Source organism: Neofelis nebulosa, chromosome 14 (assembly GCF_028018385.1).
Source record: "Neofelis nebulosa isolate mNeoNeb1 chromosome 14, mNeoNeb1.pri, whole genome shotgun sequence".
NCBI lineage: Eukaryota > Metazoa > Chordata > Mammalia > Carnivora > Felidae > Neofelis > Neofelis nebulosa.
This window is the reverse complement of record NC_080795.1, coordinates 52,851,821-52,876,097: the sequence shown is the minus strand read 5'-3', so window position 1 is coordinate 52,876,097 and position 24,277 is coordinate 52,851,821. Positions and strand designations below refer to the sequence as shown.

General features: G+C 37.1%; 1 long non-coding RNA gene across 1 annotated transcript in view; it reads right to left on the bottom strand.

Annotated features, from left to right (window-relative positions):
- Nucleotides 1-23,733, bottom strand: part of LOC131494432 (uncharacterized) — a 77,359-nt gene extending 53,626 nt beyond the window's left edge. Inside the window, exon 1 of the long non-coding RNA XR_009253401.1 lies at nucleotides 23,474-23,733. This is a non-coding gene — a long non-coding RNA (uncharacterized LOC131494432). The remainder of the gene's footprint in view (nucleotides 1-23,473) is intronic.
- Between the last annotated feature and the right edge of the window lie 544 nt (nucleotides 23,734-24,277).

Genomic DNA, 24,277 nt, shown 5'->3' with positions numbered 1-24,277 from the left:
GTTTAAGATGAATACAGAATATATATAATAAAATCACAGGTTCTAAAAATTGGACAAAAATAAAGTAGAATGTTAACAATTGTGATCTCTGGGTTATGAGATGAGGGTGATTTTTGTTTTCTCATTTATATTACATCTAATTTCTGGGGCACCTGGGTGGCTTAGTTGGTTAAGTGTACAACTTCAGCTCAGGTCATGATCTCACAGCTCTTGAGTTTGAGTCCCACGTCAGTCTCTGTGCTGACAGCTTGGAGCCTGCAACCTGCTTCAGAGTCTGTGTCTCCCTCTCTCTCTGCCCCTTGCCTGCTCACACTCGGTCTCTCTCTCCCTCAAAAATAAATAAACATTAAGAAAAAAAAAGTATACTACACTTCATGTCCTTTACTGTGTAGTGGTTAAAAGATAGCTTAGAGTTAAGTCTTAGTCCTACCACTCAACTGGATGAGTTAAATAACCTCTTAAATCCTCTTTTCCTTACATGTAAAATGGAGAAAGTAATATCTACATTGTAGGGTTGTTGTGATGCCTCAGTGAGATATAAGTAGAAGTGCTTAGGGCTGTGCTTTGCATACAGTTAAGTGCAAAACAAATGCTGCCTAGTTTTATTATGTTTTTTACTAAAACAGGTTATTACATTTGCAAAATATTTACCATTTAAAAATCCTCAAATGCAATGAATATTTTTAATTTGGGTGATATCTAAAGAATAAAAATAACCACTTTAATTCAGAAGTATATGCATCTTTAAATAATTCTAAGCCAATTTTTCAAACTTAAGACAATTTTTATACCACTTCAGAAGAATGTATGCTTGTATACATGTGTGCTCCTTAATAATAGATATTATGAAAAGTTAAAGTTACTAAAATTTTCCATTTTTCATTATATTGCACAGCCAACTCTAAAAAATTTACAAAGTAGCTGTAGAAACATGTAGGCATACAAATCTTTTCAAATTTCCAAAACTTTAGAAAATCTCTATTTAGATATGAAAAAGTAATCTATGTGCTATATAAGTCATGAACAACTCATGATACTAGCCATAGATCATTTGTGGTCTATCATGAATACTCCTCAGGATAATAAAATAAAGGATATGTTCTGGTAATCTAGCTGAATGGCCAGAATTTTGGTTTCTGTTTGAATTGATAATTTGAAAAGAGAAGTTGAAGGGATTACACTGTAGCTTTCACACTCTGCAAGCAGAGCATTTAGAAGTTCATTAATTTTAGAGTCGACCTAGCAATATGGTCATCCAGAGTAGATAGGCTCAAATGTGGCTGAGGGATAAGTTATGAAATTTAAGTTCTCCTGGGTTTGTTGTTGATGGTAGAAACAGGTGTGAAGAGTAAAGTAAAATGGAGTCACTTATGTCAGGGGTTTTAAAATGAAGCCAGGAGGCCATTAAAAAGGTGTCTTATGTACCTCTTCCCAGGATAGAACGATGAACTTTTTAACTGGACCAAACCGCAAATACACCAAAGACACTGTAGGAACACCTGCAACTTGCTATGGTAACATACTTTTGTTTAGTGTTAGCCTTAGCAACCAATTATGTTTAGCTAAGATTAGTTTTCTGCCACTGACACCAACCAAAATTCTTTGTAAACAATGTACGTAAGTATTCCCTTTTGTCATTAGAAACCTCTGATTTTTGTTCCCTAGTGGGACACAGTTTGGATTGCTTCCTGAATTTGTGCCATCTGAATTGCAATTCCAAGACCCCAAATAAATGTTTTTTGTTTTATTTCAGTTCTGCCTCTTTTCCTGGTTGACAGAGCCTCATGGGATTCGAACCAGAAATGACATAGTCAGCATCCAACTATCTAACTATTACTCCTGCCACCCATTATCCATTCATTTACCTATTTATTCCTTTTCTAAATATTACTTGAGTCCTATTCATGTGAAATGCACTGTGCTAATGTGGTATTCCTCTTTAAAATATAAAGGTGAACAATAAAGACAATGTTCCTGACCTTGGGGGAACTACCATCCCTTGGAGGAGTCATACAATAAACAAATGGAGAAAATGAAAAGTAAATGCTATAAAAGAAATTAACAGGTGACATGAAAAAGACAAGAACAATTTGTTGGGTGTGGGCAAGGATGGAAGTTACTTTAGGTAGGGTAGTCTAGGAGCCTTCACCCAGTTGTGACCTGAGGGAGAAGAAAGCCAGCCAGAAAAAGCTAGGAGAAGAGCCTTTCAAAAAAGGAAAACCACAAGGGCTTGAAGAAAAATCATGATATAATATTAAGTGAAACAGGTATGCTAAACTGATTTATATGTATAATAGGACATGGTCAAAAGAAAAATAGTGGGTTGACGTGCATCAACATGGATGAATCTCAAAAACATACTGAATGGAAAAAAGGAAGATGCAAAATTATGCTTCTCATGATACAGTTTATGTAACTGTTCAAAGCACAAAACAATGTATGTATTTATATATGCATACATATATAATAAAGCAAAATACATCTATGACAATGATATATGCCAGTTTCAGGATTTTGGTTATTTCTGAAAGAGGGAAGAAATGGAGAGTATGACTTTAAAATGTTTGTTTCTTTAAAAGAAAATAAATTGAAGAAAAAAATGAAGTCAAGGAATGATTACATAAATGTTGGACTTTTAACTCTTCTACATATTTGAAAAGTTTGAGGAATAGAAAGTTTAAATAAAATACAATACAAATAGTATGAACCTGATATTTTTGGTCTTCTTTACTTTTACCTTTTGATTTGATTTGATTTGATTGTCAGTATACTTAACATAGTGTTAAGTTAATTTCAGGTATATAATATAGTGATTCAACAATTCCATACATCACCCAATTCTCACCATGACAAGTGCACTCCTTAATCCCATCACCTATTTCACCCATCCTCCCACCCATCCCCTTCTGGTAACCATCAGTTTGTTCTCTATAGTTAAGAGTCTGTTTCTTGGCTTGTCTCTCTCTCTCCTTTTAACTTTGCTCATTTGTTTTGTTTCTTAACTTCCACATATGAGTGAAATCATACGGTATTTGTCTTTCTCTGACTGACTTATTTCACTTAGCATTATACTTTCTACCTCCATCCATTTCGTTGCAAATGGCAAGATTTCATTCTCTTTTATAGCTGAATAATATTCCATCATGTATATATCACACCTTCTTTATCCATTCATCTATTGATGGATAGTTGGGGCTGTTTCCATAATCTGGCTACTGTAAATAATGCTGCTATAGACATAGGGATGCATGTATCCCTTTCAATTAGTGTTTTTGTACTTTGGGGGTAAATACCCAATAGTGCAATTACTGGTTTGTAGGGTAATTTTAAGTTTTCGAGGACCTGCCATACTGTTTTCCATAGTGGCTGCAGCAGTTTGCATTCCTACAACAGTGCAAGAGGGTTCCTTTTTATGAAATGATATTAAAACTAAATCCAAATACTGAGAGTATGATCCTGATATTCAAAAACTGGAAAGAAATACCCTCAAGTGTTAATAAACATGATCTCTGCATGGTAGGATTGTGAGTGACTTTTGTTTTCTTTATTCTTTGCTTCAAATAGCAATGTATTTCTTGGATTAAGAATGTAGGAAAAGAGATTGACCATGAAAGAAGTGGTTAGTTAGGAGGTATATTGTGAAGGAAAAAGAGTAAGGTATAGCCATTCTGTTATTTTGGTTTTTGGAGCAATGCCTTAGAGCCTTATGCTGTAGTATGTTCCACAGTCTATGTTTTTAAAAAGATGTTTATTCATTTGTTACTTTTCAAACAGCTTTAGTGAGGTATAATTGATATAAAATAAACCTTATATATTTAAAGTGTACATATATATTTTATATATATATATATGTATATATATATATACATATATATATACACACACACACACACTCCCATGAAATCACCACAATCACCTCGCGAATATATACATTAGCCCCCAAAGTTTCCTTATATTCCTTTGTTATTCCTCTCTCCCTTCTACCTCTCACCCTGTGCAACTACTAATCATCATATAGACTTATATATCAATGGAATCAGACAGTATGTACTCTATTATGGCCTTGCTTCTTTTACTCAGCATCATTATTTTGAGGTTCATCCATTTTGTTGCATGTATTAACTGCTCATTCCTTTTTATTGACGAATAGTACTCCATTGTATGGTTATACCACAATTTGTTTATCTGTTGATGGACATTTAGATTGTTTGCAGTTAAACATTTATGCATAAGTCTTTGAGTGGACATATTCTTCCGTTTCTCTTGGGTAAACAGAATCTATTTTTAAATGTCTGAAGTAGAAGATCTATTCCCTTGAGGTTATTCTGTGACATTTGAGTTCCCATGGTTAAAATGCTTTCTGTTAAATTAGACCTAAATTTCCATTTCCTCAATTGATATATTTAATTAAATTCATCCTTTCACTATTCATGTTTATACTTGAAAAATATTTGTTGGCTATTATCATGCCTTTAGTCACCACTTTGTTAAATAAACTTCATATTCAGGATTCTCAATTTTTTTTCTTGAGTGAGTTAGTCCTTTTAGTTTTTTAATCTCATAGTTGTTCTGATTCTCTAGTATTTAACTTATTCTAGTTCTAGGTGACTTATCAAATGCAATGTTTATAAACATGAAAATTCAGTGAAGATAGCAATTTTTAATGCTTATTTTTAACTCCACTCTCAATTTTTTTCAATTCAATAAGCATTTACTTATTCGTTTCAAGTTGACTGACATTGGTAGTAGTAAGATGAATAAGGCAGAATGGCAGAGTGGTTAAAAGCAAGAGCTTTGATTTTTGGAGATCTGGCATTGAACCCTGGATTAGTTATTTCTAGTCTTTGAGGTTTGGGGCAAAAAACTTTATGTTTCTAAGCCTTGTGTCTTCATCTATATATGAGAAAAGGCTAGTATCTCTTTTTCCCAGTTATTGTGAAGATTAAATGAAATAATGTAGGTGGGATATTCAATATTTCTTTTTACATCTCACAAACCACTTCCTGTCCCAAAATGATACAGTCCATTCCCATGTCTATGAAACTGCAAAGCAATCAAGGCGTTCAGTGAACTTCACTGGAATTTCCCTCTAATTTACCATGCTCAAAATGTCCTTCAGGTGGAAGTATGGGGAGGTCCTTACACTCATGGGTCCCTAAGTACTAAGGTGGTTTCTACGGCTATAGATGTACTTGCTTTCATGATTCCTTTCTATGTTCATGATTTCACATTCCCCTCCATTTATATTAATCATTTTTTCTTGCCTTTAGTTGCTTAATAGAGTAAGAACATTGATGGTAATAAAAGAAAATGTCTTTGAAAGCTAGCCATTTATTGATGAGCATTAATTTATTTACACAGCTGGAAGCTATTAGGATTTTAGTGAGTCAGTAAATAAAATCCATTCTTTCCCAACCAATTGTGGAACACATTTAGAGCGAAGTGCAGAAGTAAGAAGAATGCAGGTCAAAATATTACTTGTTTTGTTACATTGACAAAGTTGATTTCAAATTATGCCTGTAAGTATAGAAGGGAATGTGCTTGTTAATAATCCCTTATCCTATGATTAAACTTTTCCCCTACCCCAGTACTGGCACACTGGACAATCATAGGATTCCCTTACTAGAGGAGACTTTCAAGTGCACAGATGGAACTGTACAGAGAAAACTCTTTCAGCCTCCTGCCAAATCTCAGGAGAAATGGGTGCCATGGAACATGCTAAGATCAGAGGATTTTTTTTTAATTCTCCATTCAGATATTTATTTCTCCTTCCCCTGGGGGAGGAGTAGGAGGTAGGAAAGACAATATTCATCTAGGTAGAGTTCTTCTACATGGAAACAGAAGGAACATGGAATAATTGTCCTTCCCTCCCCAAAGAGTTTTCTACAGTTCATGGAATACATCACCTTTCAGAATCAGAGAGTGATGAGTTCTTGTCACATTGGGTGGTTGCATGAACCCATGTCCCTCCCTTTATGTCCCTTGAGTCAGGGTCCTGTTTTTTTTTTTTTTTCTCCTTTTCCCTCAGCTCTAGATAGAGCACTCAATACCACAGAGCATAGAGTGACTTTAAAGTGATTTTATTCTTGAAAAAAAGAGGATATGGCAAAGGATAGAGATAGAGGAATTTGTCTTTGGTTGTCCCTTCAGGAGGGAAATAGCTAATTTTAACAAAACATTCCCCTGCTTTCAGGGCTTTCCCTTGACATTGGAGGGGACCTCTCACTCTCTTTCACATTCATTGAGAACTTTCAAGAAAGAGCATGTGTTTTTTTTCCCCTCTGCAAATAAAGATAGCATTTCTGTTTCGCACAACTCTTTTAAAAAGAAGACAAAAAGATATAAAGGCTTAAAACCTGCCAATTTCAATGTTTGAAGCTTTTACACAGTTCACTCTGCTTAAGTAGTTAATACCAATGGATTGCAAATCAGTTCCATTCTGGAGAAAAGAAGTTTGTCAAGAAATTGCTTCTCTGTTGAGCCATCTGACTTCAGCTTTACCTGAATCATGTTCCAGCACCGATACTCTATAAGGAAGTTATTAATCCTAAAAAAGTGTTTTAATAAGAAACAAGAAAAAAAACCAGTGTTTTGATAGGGGGTTATTTGTAATTTTCCTTTGTGAAGCTCTAATCTTTAAATTTGGAGATTTAGGAATATCTATCATGCAAGAATATGTGTATTATTTCTATCCCCTGAGGACCAAATAAGAAAAATATAAATATTACTGTGATACAACATTTTGTACCAAATTAAAGTATAGGATTTAGAAGCTAAATTCTAATCTTTACAATTATTTACAATCTATATTACATGCTATATAGCAGAGAGAAAGCCTGATCATTTTGACTTGAAATGCAGTTTTTTCCCTTCAATTTCTTGCATAATGATTGAAACGATAGAGTTTTATCTCTATCTTTTCCTGATATCTTATTTTTTTCCTGAATCTTACCCAATAAAGAGACATGATTTTCATGTTTATGATAACCACCACTAGGGATCAAAATAGTGCTACCTTTTTCCCAAAACACATGTCACCCTTTATCCTGCTTGGTTCTCCCCCCCTTCCCCCCCCCCCCCCGCCCTCTCTTCCTCTCTCTCTTTCTCTCCCTCTCCCTCTCTCATACACACACACACACACACACACACACACACACAAATACAAAAATATATAGGTAAGTTATTGCTGTGAGTATAAAATGGCTATTATTTTATTTATATCCAGTAGTTTTCCCCATTTTATTTCTGTGGTAAATAGTTTCAATCTTGGCATATGACTTTCATACACAGAAGCTCTGCATTATGTCTCCTAATGTCACATGCTTTTGCTAAGGAAGAAAAATCACAACTTGATGTATGGTGCTAGTTCACTCATCAATTAAATAACCTTCATCTAAAATGCTTCAGTAAGTTCTAATTGCTCATTTATAAACAATCTTTGGCAAAAGCAACATTTCAGATGACAGGCATTAATGACTTACTAGGAGTAGAAAAAAGTATTCTGATCTTTTTCATGATTCAAAAGCAAATAAATCTCTGGTTTTCCCCAGAAAGAGAAATATGATCTGTTTTAATGTTTTCCTCTACTCACTAATTGTTTTAACTACAGGAAAACATTGATTTGGAGAATTCAGAGTCACTTATGTCATGGGTACTTCTCCAGGCCAATTAAGCCTAGAAACTTAGGATACGAAATAATCATAAGTCTATTATATGGAGCAGTACAGAGAAAACTCTCTCAGCCTCCTGCCAAATCTCAGGAGAAATGGGTGCCCTTATGTAGGGTCTTATTTGCTTCTAGCTATTAGATGATCCTAATTAATCTTGGTTTCCAGTTTATGCCCAGAGAGACCACATGCCACAATCCAACATCCTCTTAAATTCTGAGGCTGTTACAGAGATCCCCTCGCACAGCTGGAAGGCTTCTTCATTTCTACCACTGGCATTCTTGTTCTTGCCTGACTTTTTCCCCCCCTCATGGAAAGGTATATAATATACTTCTGAGTAAGGACGTAGTAGAACTCTTAAGAGTTTTATTTGGAGTTTGATATTGATTTTAAGATCTGACAACTATATTAAATGAAGAGAGATGAGTCACTTTTTAATAGGCACATCCCAGCCCCATGTAAAGGCATCATAATTGGTTTCTATGTGCTGTCCCAATAGAGACAGAGACTGGTTGGGAACAAGACATTTTTGTGAGGCTTTAAAATTGCTAGATCTCTGATAAACTGGAGACATTTTACTTGGTCATTAATCCTGCGTCCAGACCACTATTTAGCTAAAATAGTTATATGGGCAAACAGGAAACAACTTTCTACTTTTAAGCTGGCACAACTAGTGCCTAAAGAAACTAACCTGACAAATGGTAAATCTGGGTTTATATCGTGAGAGAAGAAGCTTTTATTGATGTTATGTGGTAAGTCAACTGTGAATGCCCTTCATGAGGGCATATGACAAAGGGTTGATCCTTATTTTCCATTAATGTAAACTTCTGTGATTAGCTCATCTGTCTCTCAACTATGAACCCTTTATAACATTGTTTCCACTATCTAAACCTTAGACTCAGTGAATGAGAGCTCCTTGTCATACCAAATTATTTTCCGTGGTGAACAATACTCTGTTGCAGTTCACAAGTATTGGTTTCCTGGACTGTACTTCAGATAAAGCTTTGAAAAAAACTTTTTTTTTTTTTTTTTCTGTTTCAGAGCTCATTTTTTGAGACTTAATTGACATATAACATTACATTAGTTTCACATATACAACATAATGGTTTGATATGTGTATGTACTGCAAAATGATTACCACTAGAAAGAGGAGGACTCTTTACCACAGTACTGCTGCTGCCTCTGGGACAAGCCCAAGGATGAAGCCAAGATACCCTCCTCATCTTTCATTTCATCTGGGCAAGTGCAGATTCCTTCTCTTCCTATAGCATATAGAGGAAGTCTCTGGAGAAGTTAACTTGCTGTGCTCAGATAAAACTGTGCAGCACCCTCAAGCAGACAGTCTATATTCCTTCCCACCGGTGGTAGGATCCAGGAGCCCCCTGAAAACTGCCAATTTTCCTCCTCCCCACCCCCTCTATCTGAATACATTCCTGGGGTTAAGGCTGTTGTTTTGATACTAGCCTGCTATTTCTCTTTGAGGCAAGAAAAGTATTTACTCCAGCTAAGAGAAAATTCCTTTAAAAGAGATGTCACTGATTGTCTAAAGAGCCCTGGTTTCCTAATGTTCTTAAGTAACAGGAAACACTATATTTCCAATACTACGCTAGCAGTGGGGTTGTTTGTAGACTGGAAATGCTGCCCCATGCTTATAGCAGAAACTCCAGTAGCAGCTCACATATCACTACACTATCCACAGCTCACAGAACTCAGAACGAGAAACAAAGTCATGGTCGGCAAGCTGTGCTTATATGTTAGCTATTCCTAGGCACATTCACTGAATTGCAGAGAAATATTCTTTGGATATGGATAATTCAAACTCCTGGAATTGAATATGCTCTGGGTTCAGTGTTAAAAACATTCAAATATCATCATATATTTGAGTTACAACATGAAATATACACATGGTTTCATTACTCATCGTTATTACAATTTCTAGTCTTATTAAAATTATGTTAACATCATTAGCTTTCCCCAGTTGTTCTCAATTTTCTTTCTCTTTGTAGTTTATTAACAGCATTTTTCATTAACCTTGTTAGTATTACTACAGACATTCATTGCATGCTCACTATGCGTTCAGCTAAACAGTTTATGTGCATCCTCACTTCATTCTCTCAATCACTTTCTCAGGTAGTTACTATTATACACTTATTTTATAGACGTGGACTCTGCCATGCAGAGACGTTAAGCAGTTATGACCACACAGCTATGAAGAGGTAGAACAAAAATTCAGACCCAAGTATATCTGACCATCTCCATGTTTTTGAGCTCTTACCCATATATATTATGTACATAGTATGTGTAAAAATTAACAGATTCAATTAATCTAAACACATCTATTAGTATGTACATATATGAATAATATTTCTTATCACTTTGGTACTATGATCTGCTTAATTGGTTTATGAACATTTGCCATTAAGAAAAAATTAAAAAAAATTTTTTTTGAATGTTTATTTTTGAGACAGAGAGACAGTGTGTAAGCGGAGGAGGAACAGAGAGAGAGAGAGAGGGAGACAGAGTCTGAAGCAGACTCCAGGCTGTGAGCTGTCAGCACAGAGCCCGATGCAGGCTCGAACTCACAAACTGAGAGATCATGACCTGAGCCGAAGTCAGACACCCAACCGACTGAACTACCCAGGTGCCCCCCACTAAGAATATTTAAACAGTGATCATTCTATTTTTTTTACAGGTAAATTTAAATATTAACTTGTATGCAAAAATCAAGATTTTGTAGAATTAAAAAACACTAATTTTCATTCAAGTTTTAGTCATCGTTTTATGCTACTGATAGAAACACATTAAGCACACTGTTGAAGATCACTCTTAAACTGTTCTATGACAATTTGCGTTGTATTTTTTCTCCTCTTTCTTCAGATTTCTTCAGTGACCTTATCTAAATATTCTTTATTTTATTATATTTTATTTTACTTTTTTACTGTTTATTTATTTTTGAGAGGAAACAGAGCACAAGTGGGGGGGGGGGCAGAGAGAGAGGGAGACAGAATCCAAAGCAGGCTCCAGGCTCTGAGCTGTCAGCACAGAGCCCGATGTAGGGCTCAAATTCACGAATTGTGAGATCACGATCTGAGCCAAAGTCAGATGCTTAACCAACTGAGCCACCCAGGTGCCCCAGTATTCGTAACTGCACATATTTAAAAACAACTAGTATATGTCAATGTGCCCTTAAGTAGGTCCCCAGCTATTAGCACTCTGCCTGGCACATAGTTAGTGACTCAAATATTTGCTGCATTTTACTGAAGCATAATTTAAAACATGGAATTAAACCCTTCTACGAATTTGTAAATAGACAAAAGTCAATCTCTTATAGAGAAACACCCAAATATTTACTTAAATATGCTTACCTATTTATAGCACATTTTTGGAAGTAGTTTAAGTAAGTATCCCTAAACAAAAATTCAGAGACATTAACCAATTTTAGTTATTCTGCCACTTTGCCTTCAATCAATGTATATGGAATACAATTTCAGGATAGTCAATGTTTAATAAATCTGGCTTACTTGTAGGCATATATCCGCCTAAATGAAATTTATGAGAACGTGCCCAAAGTTATTTTATTTGAATTTATTTGAAACTCACGGTGAATTCTATTTAGTTTAAAGATCAAACATTTGGATGCTCTGATTTTTCTATCATGTACACATGCCATTTTTTTTTCTTAGCTAAAACTAGAAATGGAAAAGGCAAAAATACCGTGAGAACAGCAGTTTTCTTGTGGCATTTCCAGCTCGTTGGAAGTGGAGTATACTGGAAATCACGGGAGACAGGCCTTTCCCAGGGGGCTCTAAGTCCAGTGACACTAATCCAAGACGTTTGGTTTATTTAAAGCAGTCCTTTTAGGCTCATCTATCACCAGTCTCAAGACCCTGCACAAAACCCTTAGCAGTCCAGGCAATTATACAAGCATTCTGGCAGTCTTCTCCCTCTACGTGGAGTTAGCGTCCAAATGCACAAACGTTTTCCTTTCAACAAATATCTAATGGGTTTTCATAACTCTGAAAGATGGGTCTCCAAGTATAGGTTTGCTTTTCATGTCCTGTGTGGAGGTTTGGACCACTTTCTGATAGCAGAAGGGAAAATGAACTCCCTCTCAAACCATCAGTGTTTTTATTTCTTTCCTTTCTCAATTTAGCTGTTGTGACATGTTACCACCACGGCCAATTCTAGGGCAGGGTACACAAAATAATTTGAGACACCAGGGATGTGAGCAGCACATTTGGGGTTTCTCAGTCACCAAGATTTCTTTCAGTTTTTTAAAAAAGAATGCTTTTCTTTTGGCCAAAGAGAAGCAACTGAAGGCCAAAAGCATGTATTTAGTAAGAAGGAAATTTAATTTGCTCCAATAAACATTTTCCAAGCCCCTACTCTGTGGCAGGTCGTGAGGATGCTAAAATGATTAAGACAAAAGTAGGTGACATTTTGTGAATGCTGATTGTTTTCCAGGAGGTCTTCTAAGTCCTGTACATATATTATTCTATAAATGCCTAACAACAACCCCATAAGGTAAGCACTAGTATTGGCCCTATTTTACAGAGAACATCTGGGTGCAGCAAAGTCAGTTAACTTGCTTAAAGTCGCACAGGTAGAAAATGGTACTGGGATTCAAATCCATGTAGACTATCTTTAGAAACTATGCCTTTAATCATAGGGTCTCTCAAAATATTTACATATTAAGGTGAGAGACAGATTAGGTAACACCGTGAAGGAGAAGAGGGTAGAGGAGATTGTTAGGGAGGCTTCAAAGAAGTATTTGGGTAGATATACAAAGGTGGAAATGGAGTTCACCATATAGAACAGCTTGGATAGGGGGATGGGATGGGGAAACTTCTAGGAGAGAAGAATAGCATATGAAATGGTAGAGTGATGTTCTGAAAACCACAAATGATATGGCATTTCTGAAACATAAGGCATCAATATGGAGGAAGGTGAAAGAAGTGAGTCTAGAGATATAGGCAAGTGACAATTCACAGGGAACATCAGATGACATGCTAAGGAGATTATATTTTATCCTGTGAATCAGTATTTCTCAAGGTTCCCCTTCAGTGTACCCTTATAGACAGAGAGAGAAATAAACTCTGATGTTGTGGCACTGTAGTTCACATAGTCCAAAGTCCTAATGTGGGAAAAACTTTTGAAGCCTATGGTTTTGCTTAAAATTTAGGAAAATTACATAATACAGTTGTGCTTATTGTAATATGTAAATTATTATTTAAGTGCTTTCTCATTTAAGAAAATCAACATTTTAGAATGATTTTTATGCTTCATACAAATGTGACAAAGTACCCTATGTTTGAGAAGTTTAGCTGAAGATATTGGTGGCGCAAGAGGCAAAGCAATGGTATAATTATATTTGCCTCTTTGAATAATAATATTGGAGGGACAGAGAGAGAAGAAGAAAATGCTCTAAATCAGACTAGAATTGATCAGGGCCATACCAAGGCAATGACAGTGGTGATGAAGAAGAGAAAAATGACTTTGGAAATATATGTAAGGACACTTAGTTATCAAATAGATATAAGGGATAATGGAAAGGATCAAGGTGAGGCTGTATATCAATTAATAGTGGGGCAATCTCCTCAAGTGAGATGCAGAATATAGGAAGAAGAAAGGCTTTCTGACAATTTTCATTATAAGGAAGTCTCAAGATAAAGACACTAATTCAATAATTAGGGACATGAAATTCCACCTTTTCATATTCAACAAGATCTCACTGTGTCATTCTTGATTTTCTTTTATAGTGTTTGAAGGTATTTACTCCTGGAAGTTGAAAAAAATACATGTGTATTATAAAACAACCTATAAAATTCAAGGATGTTATTATAAAAATACAAAAATTAGTAATTATTGGTGAGGATGTGGAGAAATCAGAACTCTTGTGCATTGTTGGTTGGGAATGTAAAATGGTACAGCCTTTATGAAAAACAGTAGGGAGGTTCCTCAGGAAATTAAAAATAGAATTACCATATTATTCAGAAGTTCCAGTTCCGGGTATATACCTCAAAAGAATTTAAAGCAGGAACTCACAAAGATATTTGTACACCAGTGTTCATGCAGCATTTTTGACAATAGCCAAAAAGTGGATACAATTCAACTATCCATTAACAGATGAATGGATATACAAAATGTGATATGTACATATGATGGAATATTATTCACCCTTAAAAAGGCTTAAGACTTAAAGACTTAAAACAAAAGCTTTAAAAGGCTTATTTAAAAGGCTTTAAAAAGTGATTGGCTTATTTCAGCTTTTAAATATTCTGGTGTTATGAGGTTATGATAAAACCAAAAGAAGTTGATTTTCCTGAAATTCTTTATTAAATGATCAACTACTTTCCCATGAGTTGATGATGCTTCTTTATCATGAATCAATTACATTATTTTTACTAGGGAGTATACCAGGACCATGTCTTCCATCACATAGACCTATATGGATAGAGAAGTTATGTAGAGCTAAGAATATTGACTTTGAATAAATTGGCCTATGTTGAGTCAAAGGACCACAGTTTCTAGTTGTGTGGAGTTATGGAAGTTATTTAATCTTTTTTTGGCCTTGGTTTTTCTATAAGATAGAAATAACAATATTAGCCAACTCATGGGATTGTAGCCAGATTTGGAAGGAGAAGCCTTGCAAAGTACCTTGCATATAAATAGTGCTTAATCAATGTTAGCTATCACTGCACTGCAATTTAGCAGTTATACATATGTATATATACATATCACAAATCTGTCTGGACTCCACTGTAATATATTCAGTTCCTATGATTTTCAAGTATTTCCTCATAGGGAAGTATTGAGGCTGAGATTGTATGATTGTGTAGTTTGTAGACCTCTTTTGCATATGTTATTGGTTTCCTTTTGATTCACATAATAACTGTCAGATACAAGATACTTTTTCTCCCCAGTGGAGATGAGGAAACTCTTAAAGGTCACAAAAACTTTAAGGCAAAGATTGCGAACTTCTGCTAAAAGCATGTGACTTCCAAATTCAGTGCTTTTTCTGATTTATCATGCTGCCTCTGGGAACAGAATCTCTTTTATCATACGGCCTTATAAACTGTGAACAGAGTCTTTCTATTTAGGAAAGCATTTATTCTAAGCATGAAAAAAATCTTCTGATACTTCTAGGGCAGTCCACATGTCTCTAACTCAAATATCTCCTGAAGTATGAACAGGAGAGATTAAAGACACCACTGGAATACTGTAAATAATATAGGAGGTGCTTGGTTTATCCCTCTATAAAATTTCAGGAGGATTAAGGAGTCTTACTGTGAAAGTGGTGTCAAAACTAATTATAACACCTGATTCAAGATAGACATTCCTCAGACTTGTTTCTATCAGGTGGGAGCTTTCTTGGCAGCTTGCTCTCATCACAAAAAGGTGTTGTGAGAAGCTGATTTTTCTCTGAGCAGCCAAGTTGTACTAAAATTTTCAGAGGGGGGAAAAGTGTGTTTAAAGCTTTTCTTAGTTGTTAAATAACTGGAAACCTTTTGCTGAATATAAATTAGCTCTTTCTACCCTTCTTGCCCTGGTCTGTCATGTTACCTAACTTTTTAGTACAATTGAATCTCCCAGTTGAATCACACATAATAAACTATGTATGTATGTTTATATTATTACTAATCATTAAGAATTGCAATTACAGGGGCACCTGGGTGGCTAAGTTGGTTAAACATCTGGCTCTTGACTTCAGCCCAGGTTACCATCTCACAGTTTGTGAGTTCAAGCCCCACATCAGGCTCTGTGCTGGCCATTTAGAGCCTGCTTGGGATCTCTCTCTCTCTCTCTCTCTCTCTCTCTCTCTCTCTCTCTCTCTCTCTGCCCCTCCCCTGCTTGTGTGCTCTGTTTCTCTCAAAATAAGTAAACTTAAAAAAATTAAAAAAAAGAATTAGAATTACAGTAAAAGTGCTATTTCTTGCCTTTATTACCCAGAATTAGTCATTCCTCCACAAACTTTTTCCATGTTTCCAACTTATTGAGGAAATCCAATCATCAAATTTAAAATGTCATATTCAAACTAAAGGTTAAGTGAAAATCTACATAATCATAAATCTTTTTGGAATGTGTAGCATGCAACTCAGAAATAAGTTTCCATTATTATGCAGAAAACTAAAAACTTAAATGGATTTAATTTAGCTCCCAAAGAAATCTACCTTAGAGGGAAAGGTTAGCTAAATCATCATATAAATGAGATTTCAAGCATCTGTAGCTGGATTTTCTTCTTAAGCTATAATTTCTTAACCTGCCACTGAATATATTGATTTACACAGCCATGTAATTTATTTACTGTAGTGGAAAGTTTTGTTTTGTTTTTGTTTCCCAGTTTGCATTAATTTTTTCTTTTGTTACGAGTATCTCTATTATTTTCTCAAGAACCACCCCTATACTCCATGTGGCTCTCTTAGTGTGAATTCCATCTCTGGCTCCGAGTATGAGCATGTTATTCAAGCCCAGTTAGAGCACCTTAGCTTCCTTGGCCAGAGTGATTGCTTCAGCAGTGGGCATGTGTCCCAGTCAAAACTAATGTCATTCATTAAGAATTTTGCTGTGACTTCAGGGAGAGAAAGGTACTCTTTCCCACTGGGCTGAAGAGAACATAGACCTTCAGCTGTTGTCAGTCATGTGTGACACCAGAAGCAGTTGACAGTGAAGTCAAGATGCAAGGAAACAGAGTCAAGACTGAAATGTAGTTGGGTTCTTGTAACTCATTTAAAGCACTGGTTCAAGCTGGTATGCAAACCAACCCTACTCCTGAACAATAACCTGTTGACTTGATTACTAAATACTTATTAAGAATTCTTTCAAAGACTTTATAATATAAAAGACAGTATGAATTGCCAAATACAGTATACTATGACAAACAGTAGATTAGGTCAAAGCAGAGTGCTATAGGGGAAATTAGGGATACCTTGAAAGGGTCAGACAAGAAATTCAGAGGGAGGTGATCTATTCTAGTTGACTCCTAAATGAAGAGCAGAGAGTAGTGTTTGGAGGATGGTGACTAAAGGAAGGGATGGCTGTGAATGGTCTTAAGAAATTAGCCTATGCAAAACCCTAGAGACCAGAGTAAGGCTGTCAAGTAACATTGAGGAATTTACTATGGTGGGACCACACATTGAAGAAATGGGCAAAGAGTTTTGGAGTCATGAGAAATCAAGCTGGTGGAGTAAGCAGAAGCAAGAAGAAAGAGATCTTTATATACCACGGTTTTAAGCAGAGATATTGTGTTTTAGAAATATGACTCATAGCTGTGTGGAGAAGTGGTTTGAGAGGCAGCAAAATTGAAAGTGATTAAATTTGCTAGGGGAGAGGTAATGGCCACATGGTCTGATGTAATGGCTCTGTGAATGGAGAGAATCAGGTGGATTTCAAAGAGATTTTGAAAGGATGAAAAATCGGGTCTTCTGATTGATTGGATGTGGAGAAATTCAAGATGTGCTAGAAGAGACTGAAATAAGAGATAAAAGTTTGGTAGTTAAGCACTCCTCCAATACTGAAGTTCTGCTCTCTGTGAAAGAACTGCCCCTTCTTTTGTGGCTGTTCACATTAAATGATACCACCAGCTACCCAACTGTTCAGCCTCATCCCAGTAAGTTATCTGTCTTTTTTTGCCTTCTGCGTGCATGTATTACTGTTTCCTGGCAGCCACCGACAACAGAAGTCTCCTTTGCATCAATATAGAACACAGAGAAGGCACAACTTATTAATGGAAAACTACTAACAGATTTGCATTTAAGGTAGTATGAAAGTGACTACAAAGTCCAGACAGAATTTCACATCAATTAACACAGAAAAGTAGAAAAAAGAACAGTTAACTTCTCTTATCTCCTCAAGAGATGAATGATGTATATGTGATTGCTACCTCCTTAAAGACTCCTGTGTTCATTTTGGAGCTAGGTGTTTACAATTCCAAAGGTCAGAAGGCCTGTGACCTTACATTTTAAAATCGAAAGGTTAGGCCTCTTCCTGGGCCTATTATGTTTTAAGGAGATATCCTAAGAATGGGAGAGTAGGGAGGCAGCCACTTCCCTTTCCTTCATTAAACAAAAAAATTTCATAACTTTAGTTTCACCAGTCTTTCCCTGGTTATTTCATCCCAGCTAGTTCAGCCTACCTCTGTTTATTCCCTGAATTCAACATCTGAGATTAATGTTGATATTACTTAACCCAAATTTCAGGGTAAAGGACATGAGACCCTAAGTTCCTGACAAGTTAAGAGAATTCCAAGGTCCCACTCAAGTTGTTGGTTGACTTAGTAAATGCCAGAAGTCCTATCATACTTCTAATTGGGTACCTCTATGTGTTTGACCCAATGTGTAACCAACCAAAGGACAACATTCAATCATGTTGGAGGGGATAGGGCCAGGTTCCATGAACAAGAATGATACCAGGCAATGCATGCTTGTTTCTCCCCCTCTTCTCTTCTCCTGTCTCTCCTAGCATCTAAGTTTCTTAATAAACTGCTGTAATGGGCATGTCTCAGGGACAAGAAAGTAGGTGAGACTGAGGAAAGTTTTGTTATCCTCTGGTTCATTTTACATATACCTTTCAAGGATGTGTATCAGAAAGGTGGAGAGGGGTGCATCCTATTCAGGTACGTAGAAATTCTTCCTCAAGTCAACAAACCTTCTCACATTACAGGTAAATAAGATAGTGTTAGTGATCTGCCACCTCTAGTGGATCCATCTCTGGGTTCCAACTGATGCCTCCCCTACTGAGAATCCTAAGGGGATTTTGGCTGTCTTACAGAAGCTTCTCTGCATGGTGGCTGTGGTGAGAGGCTAAGCAGCAACTACTGCTGTCACTTTGGGATGTTATGCTTGGCCAAATAACCAACCCCTGGTTGGCTCTTGAGAGGGAAAAAATCTTGGCATTTGCGTATTGGCGGAGGTGGTCTGCAGTACTGCTTTTACAAGTAAGGGCTTTTACTGATGATGTCATAGGGAGACCAAGGAAAGGATTTTATTTGACATCACAACAAAGTCTTCCTAAAATATCTCTGTAAGCATTCTTTCTCTTTCTCGAAAGTCTTTTGCCATATGGCATGTCACATCTCTCATTTCTCTCTGTGCCTTTCCTTTGATTACTTTCATCTTCTTTTCCATACCTCCCTTTTGACAACCCACTTCAGCCTTCTCTCATTTCCATTTCATCTGGGTTCCTCTATTCTTTTACTTTTCAATTCTTTTGTCTTCTCCAAAATGTATCCTTAAGAGTTATATAGCTCATTGCTAAGCTTGAAAAACACCAGAATGTTAAATAAATTATTGTCATGTTTTGTAATATACATATAAAAGTATATATTATAATCAAAATAATAGTATATACCTTATATGTAAGTATAAATGAATAAATACATAAATAAATTTATATATGTAATTGTTTGGACTCGAGCCTTGATGAGATGTAGTACTGGAAAATGAACTGTTTATTTTTTTTGAACACTAACACTTGTCAATCCAGTGGGGTCCTTCAAAAAATACAGCAAAACTTTCTTTTATCAAGTTTTTTGCTGTTCATCACGTGTTAATCAGGCAGTGGAAGGTACCCATCAATTACAGAGTGCCCTAAGTTTGACTTTCAACTTAAATTTATCTCTGAGGCTCAGTTTTCTTATCATTAAAGTGGGAGAAATAATCTCCATAGGATTGTTTGCAAGACTGAATTTGTGACATACGAATACACGGTAGACACTCAGCAACCTTAATTTCATTTCTCTTTCTTACCTTGATTTTCTGTTGTTTGAAAAGGAAAACTAGGCATTTGGTTTTCTTTTCCAAAAAAAATTTAAAAAAACTTATGTAAATATGACATAAAGGTAAACTTACCAGGTGTCGAAACATTTATGCTATTTAACTTCAGATGTTCAGTTTTAATTGTTGCTGTTGGAGAGAGTGCTATTTTTCTTCATAGTCATACTTTTCTCCATGAAATCTGTTTGGGTCTTTTTAACTTTATTTCAACCATCCTTCCCAAAATAACACTATTTGTTAGTATTGTTAATCCAAATTTACTTTATAGCTGTTTATAGTACAAAAGTTAGAGAATCAAAAATCCACAGGGTGGATTTCGTTTATGAACTCTCAAAATGTCCAAGAAATAAGGTAATTTTGGCAATGTTCTGGATTCATGTAAGTTTCTCTTTGAAACTGAATAAATCTGCTTATTTCTTTTCTTATTGATTACACCTGTATGCTGAAAGCCTGTGATAATTAACTTTTTATCATTTAAATTTGGATTGCAAACTGTTTTGGTAATTAAAAGCAGATGGTAGAAGCTGGAGAAAAATGTGTAGCAGCTGATTAGTGGAAATAAATGAATTTGGAGTTATTTCACTTCCAGATAATAGATGGGTCAAACACAGTTTATACTTCACAGTGTGTACTTTTAGAGTAATTCCAAACATGATGTTTGATAATATATCGAGAAGTAGGTGTTTGTTCTTCATCATCTTTTGCTCTCTGTCCTGTGAGAGAATGCTCACTTATTTTCCTTGTACAGCATGTGTGCCAACACATTAATTTCAGCTCAACCTGGTTACTTGCGTCACCAGTGGCTTTTTGATAAGGATTTGCTTTGCCTCCGGGTATCTTGAGGCTAAGCATTATGTGTTGCTTGAATTTTTCTTCATGAAGCTTGTTGTTGGCTCTCAAAGCCAGCATTCAACAAAGTTCAGCCACCCTATAAAGTTCATCTGTCAGCCTAACAATTTTCATTCTAATGCTGAAAACAAAAGACTTCAGTGGGTAAAATGAAGTTGTTCAGCAGGTTAGACTGGTTTTAAGCACCCTCTCAGATTAATGTTAATTAAGATTCTAATTCCCACTACTCTGGAACTGTGAAAACAATTTGAAAGGTGTGGGTGATTCTCTAATTTCCATAAATTGGAGCAGCTATATGGCCATAAAGGCTGAAGGATCCAGCCCTAACTATCAACCCACCAAAGCACTGAAAATTTATGTTCCATGATTGAAAGCCACCAGAAACAACCAAATCTTTTCATACGTTTTCAGTCATTTCTCTGAGAAACGACTGCTGGAGTACAAAAGTTAGAGAATCAAAAAACATATCATACACTTTCCTTTTCAGGGCAGTCATCCTTTATTCAAGAATTTTATCAACTTTTGGAAATAGCTCTATTTTTTTTTCCTTTGTAGAATTTTGTCTTGATAGAGAAACTGGTACACGATTCCAATTCTACTATTAATTATTAAAAATTTAATGAGAATCCATCTGCATGTGTTGAATTGTGTCCCCCCCAAAAATATGTTGAAGTCCTAAACTCCAATACCTAGGAATGTGATGTTATTTGGAAATAGGGTGTTTGTAGATTTAACCAAATTAAGATGAAGTGATTAGGATGGGCTCTAATTCAATACAACTTGTATCCTTATAAAAGCAAAATTTGGACAAAGGCACAGGGAAGATGATGTGATGATGGCCTTTTGATGGCAGAGGCAGAGATTGGACTGATGCAGCTGGAAGCCAAGGGATGCCAAGGATTGCAGCCCACCACCAGAAGCTAGGAAGAGGCAAGGAAGGAATCTACCCAGTGTCCCAGAGAAGCATAGTCCTGCTGACACCTGGATTTGGGAATTTTAAGCCACCCAATTTGTGGTGCTTTATTATGGTAGCTATGGCAAAATAATACACAATCTGTTGTCATGATGAAAATCTTTCTTTGAGAAACACATCTGGAAGAATAGATGAATAATAGAGAATATAATGCTCTGTTTCTCATTAAAAGATATGCTTTTTTTGAGTATTGACTTAAATTCTAGTTCATTAATATACAGTGTAATATTGGTTTCAGGAGTAGAATTTAGTGATTCATCACTTACATACAATGCCCAGTGCTCATCATAACAAGTGCCCTCCTTAATACCAATCACCCAGTTAGCTCTCAATCTGTTTAAAAAAAATTTTTTTTTTAATGAGAGATTTCTATTATTAATACAAAAGCTACACATGTTCATTATGGACAATGTTAAAAACAGATAGGTGGTCTAAACTGGTCCTTGCCCTGTAAAGTCTATTCTCCACAGAGCAACTGGAATGAACTAGTTAAAATACTGATTTTGCCTCTTCTCTCATTAGAATCCTTCAGAATTTCTATCTCTCTCAGAGCAAATCCATAGAATACAGTGGCCTATAATCCATTTAAATCATTACAGCAATGGTTCTGAATAAACTGGGGGCATTTAAAAACTGCTGCTGTCTGGTTCATCCTAGATAAATTCCAGCAGAATTTCCAAGGGTGCAGACTGGGCAAGGGTAGGGTGATTCTAAGGTACTACTCTAAGATGAAGAACTGCTGCCAGTCACAATTTTTCCTCCTCACTCCTGAAAGCCCTTCTCTTTGCCCCTCTTATCTCTTAGACTTCATCTTCTACTGGCCACACGAACTTCCTTGCTGTGCCCTACAAACCTCAACGATGTTCTCACTCGCTCTTTGTTCTTGTACCACTTCCACAGGCACCCATTCACATGACTGGCTCCTTCATTTCTTTCTGGTCTCCGCTCAAGGAAACTTTACTGGTGAAGCTTTTTCTGACCTCTTAAAAAAATACTCCCCCCATTCCATCTGCCCTAGTGTTCCTTTTCCCCTTTCCCTTATTTTTCTTTATATCATTTACCAATCTTTGACATATTATACTCTTGTTTATTTTTTAACTGCCTGCTACACCCAACTTGAATGTAAGCTCCTTAAGGGCAAAGACACTTGTGTTGTGCACTGTTATATCCCTAGAAAAATGTGTGGCAAATAGTAGGCATTCAATACATGTTTCTTGAACAAATCCATGAATTATGATAGGATTGGGGAATATGCTAAAATGTGAAATGAAATCATGTCCTATTGAATATCGGTAAGTTTTGTTTCAACTGGGGAGTTACCTTTGCCTATCACAACTGTATTAATCGTCCTATTATAATAAAACAACATAAGGAATTCATGAACATTCTGAACTATCTTCAATGTCCTCCTAACATTTCTATTTCTACTCCCAATCATTTACTTTTCTTCATATTTCAATCCCCTGCTTTTCCTCTTACTCTGAAACTCTGGATCAGTCTTCATCTCCATCCTTTACCGATACCTTGAATATTGGTGCTGGCCATGTTCTCGTCCTACCTATCCCTGCATCTTCTTTTCTGCCCAGGATGGCTTCAGTGGTTCTCATTTTGACTGCCATTTAGAATATGTGGAGACCTTTAAGAAAATACCAACGGTGGGCTAGTTTCCAGTTTATACCAGTTAAATAGGACTCTCTGAGTTGAGGCTCAAGCATTGGTTTAAAAAATTCCGTTGGTAATTCTGATGGACAGCCAGAATTGAGAACCGCAGAAAGATACCGAGAACTTCTCAGATCACGGTTCAAATTCTTTTCTGTGTTTTGGGGAAGTAATATAAACAAGATGTAAGTTAGCAAGATAGAGAATTGTGGAAATGAAAAGTCAACCAGGGAGAGACTGGAGGGAAGGAAAGGAGTCAGCTATTGCAATACTCTAGGCAAGTGATGAGAATCTGAATTTAGGACCCAGGTGATAAGGAGTAGAAGGATAACAGATTATACAGACAGGAGGCAGGATGTATCAAGTTATCTATTGTTGGGCAACAACCCCCCCCCCCCCAAATTTAGTGGCCTCAAAAAAGCAACAGTGATTTGCTTATAACAGTGGCTTATAAATCTGCCATTTAGGCTCCGCGGGAATGGCCTATCTGCACCATGTGGTATCAGTGAGATGGCTCTAGTCTGAAAGATGTACTTTTAAGATGGGTTACTCACGTCTGTCAGATTGGGGTTGGCTGTCAACTTTGAGGCTTAGCAAGGGCTGAAGCTTAGAGGTTTTTTTTTTGTTTTCTTTTGTTTTTAGTTTCATAAATCTGACGAGGGCCGAGTGGGGTATACATTTGGGAAGACGTGCCAGTCTTGGCTCAGAAGGCTCCTCCGCAGGAAGGCCAGCTCTCAGTGCCTGCTGCTTCAGGGGTTCAAGTCCCAGGCCAGAGAGTTCCTGGTATCCCAGCCTTGGGCGGTGGGGTCATCCTCTCGATGGAGGCCGGGTGACGGGGTCAGCGCGCTGAGTCCTGCCGGCGTTGGCCCCTCTCGGTCGGTCCTGTGCCCGGCCTGTCATTGGCGGCCGGCGACGTGGCCGGGTCTGGCGTTTGGGACGCATGCCGGGGGCTTCAGGAGGGCTCCGCGGGGCTGGCAGGTTTGCCCTGGACTTGGGGGCGGCTGTGTTCGTGCAGGGAGGCGCGAGACGACATGGGCTCGGAGAGCAGGGGGTGGTGGACTGCCCCCTCAGGCTCTGGTCGGCTTCTCCCCTTTGGTGGACGCCCGGGGCCCTAGGTCAGGCGGGGGGAGTCCGAGCAGCCGGTGACTGTGTGGTTGGGGGGAGGGGCACATGGCGCCTGCTGTCTCCACCATCTCCACAGCGCAGTTCGTCGGCCTCCTGCGACTCTCTCTGTCAGCGTCTTCAGTGTTCCTGGTGGCGCTCCTCCCTGAGTTGTCCCTGCTACTCCCTGAGGTGCGGCTCCATCTCCTCAGGGGCCGCCTTCTGCCGCTTGGCCTTCCGCCTGCGCAGGCCTCTCA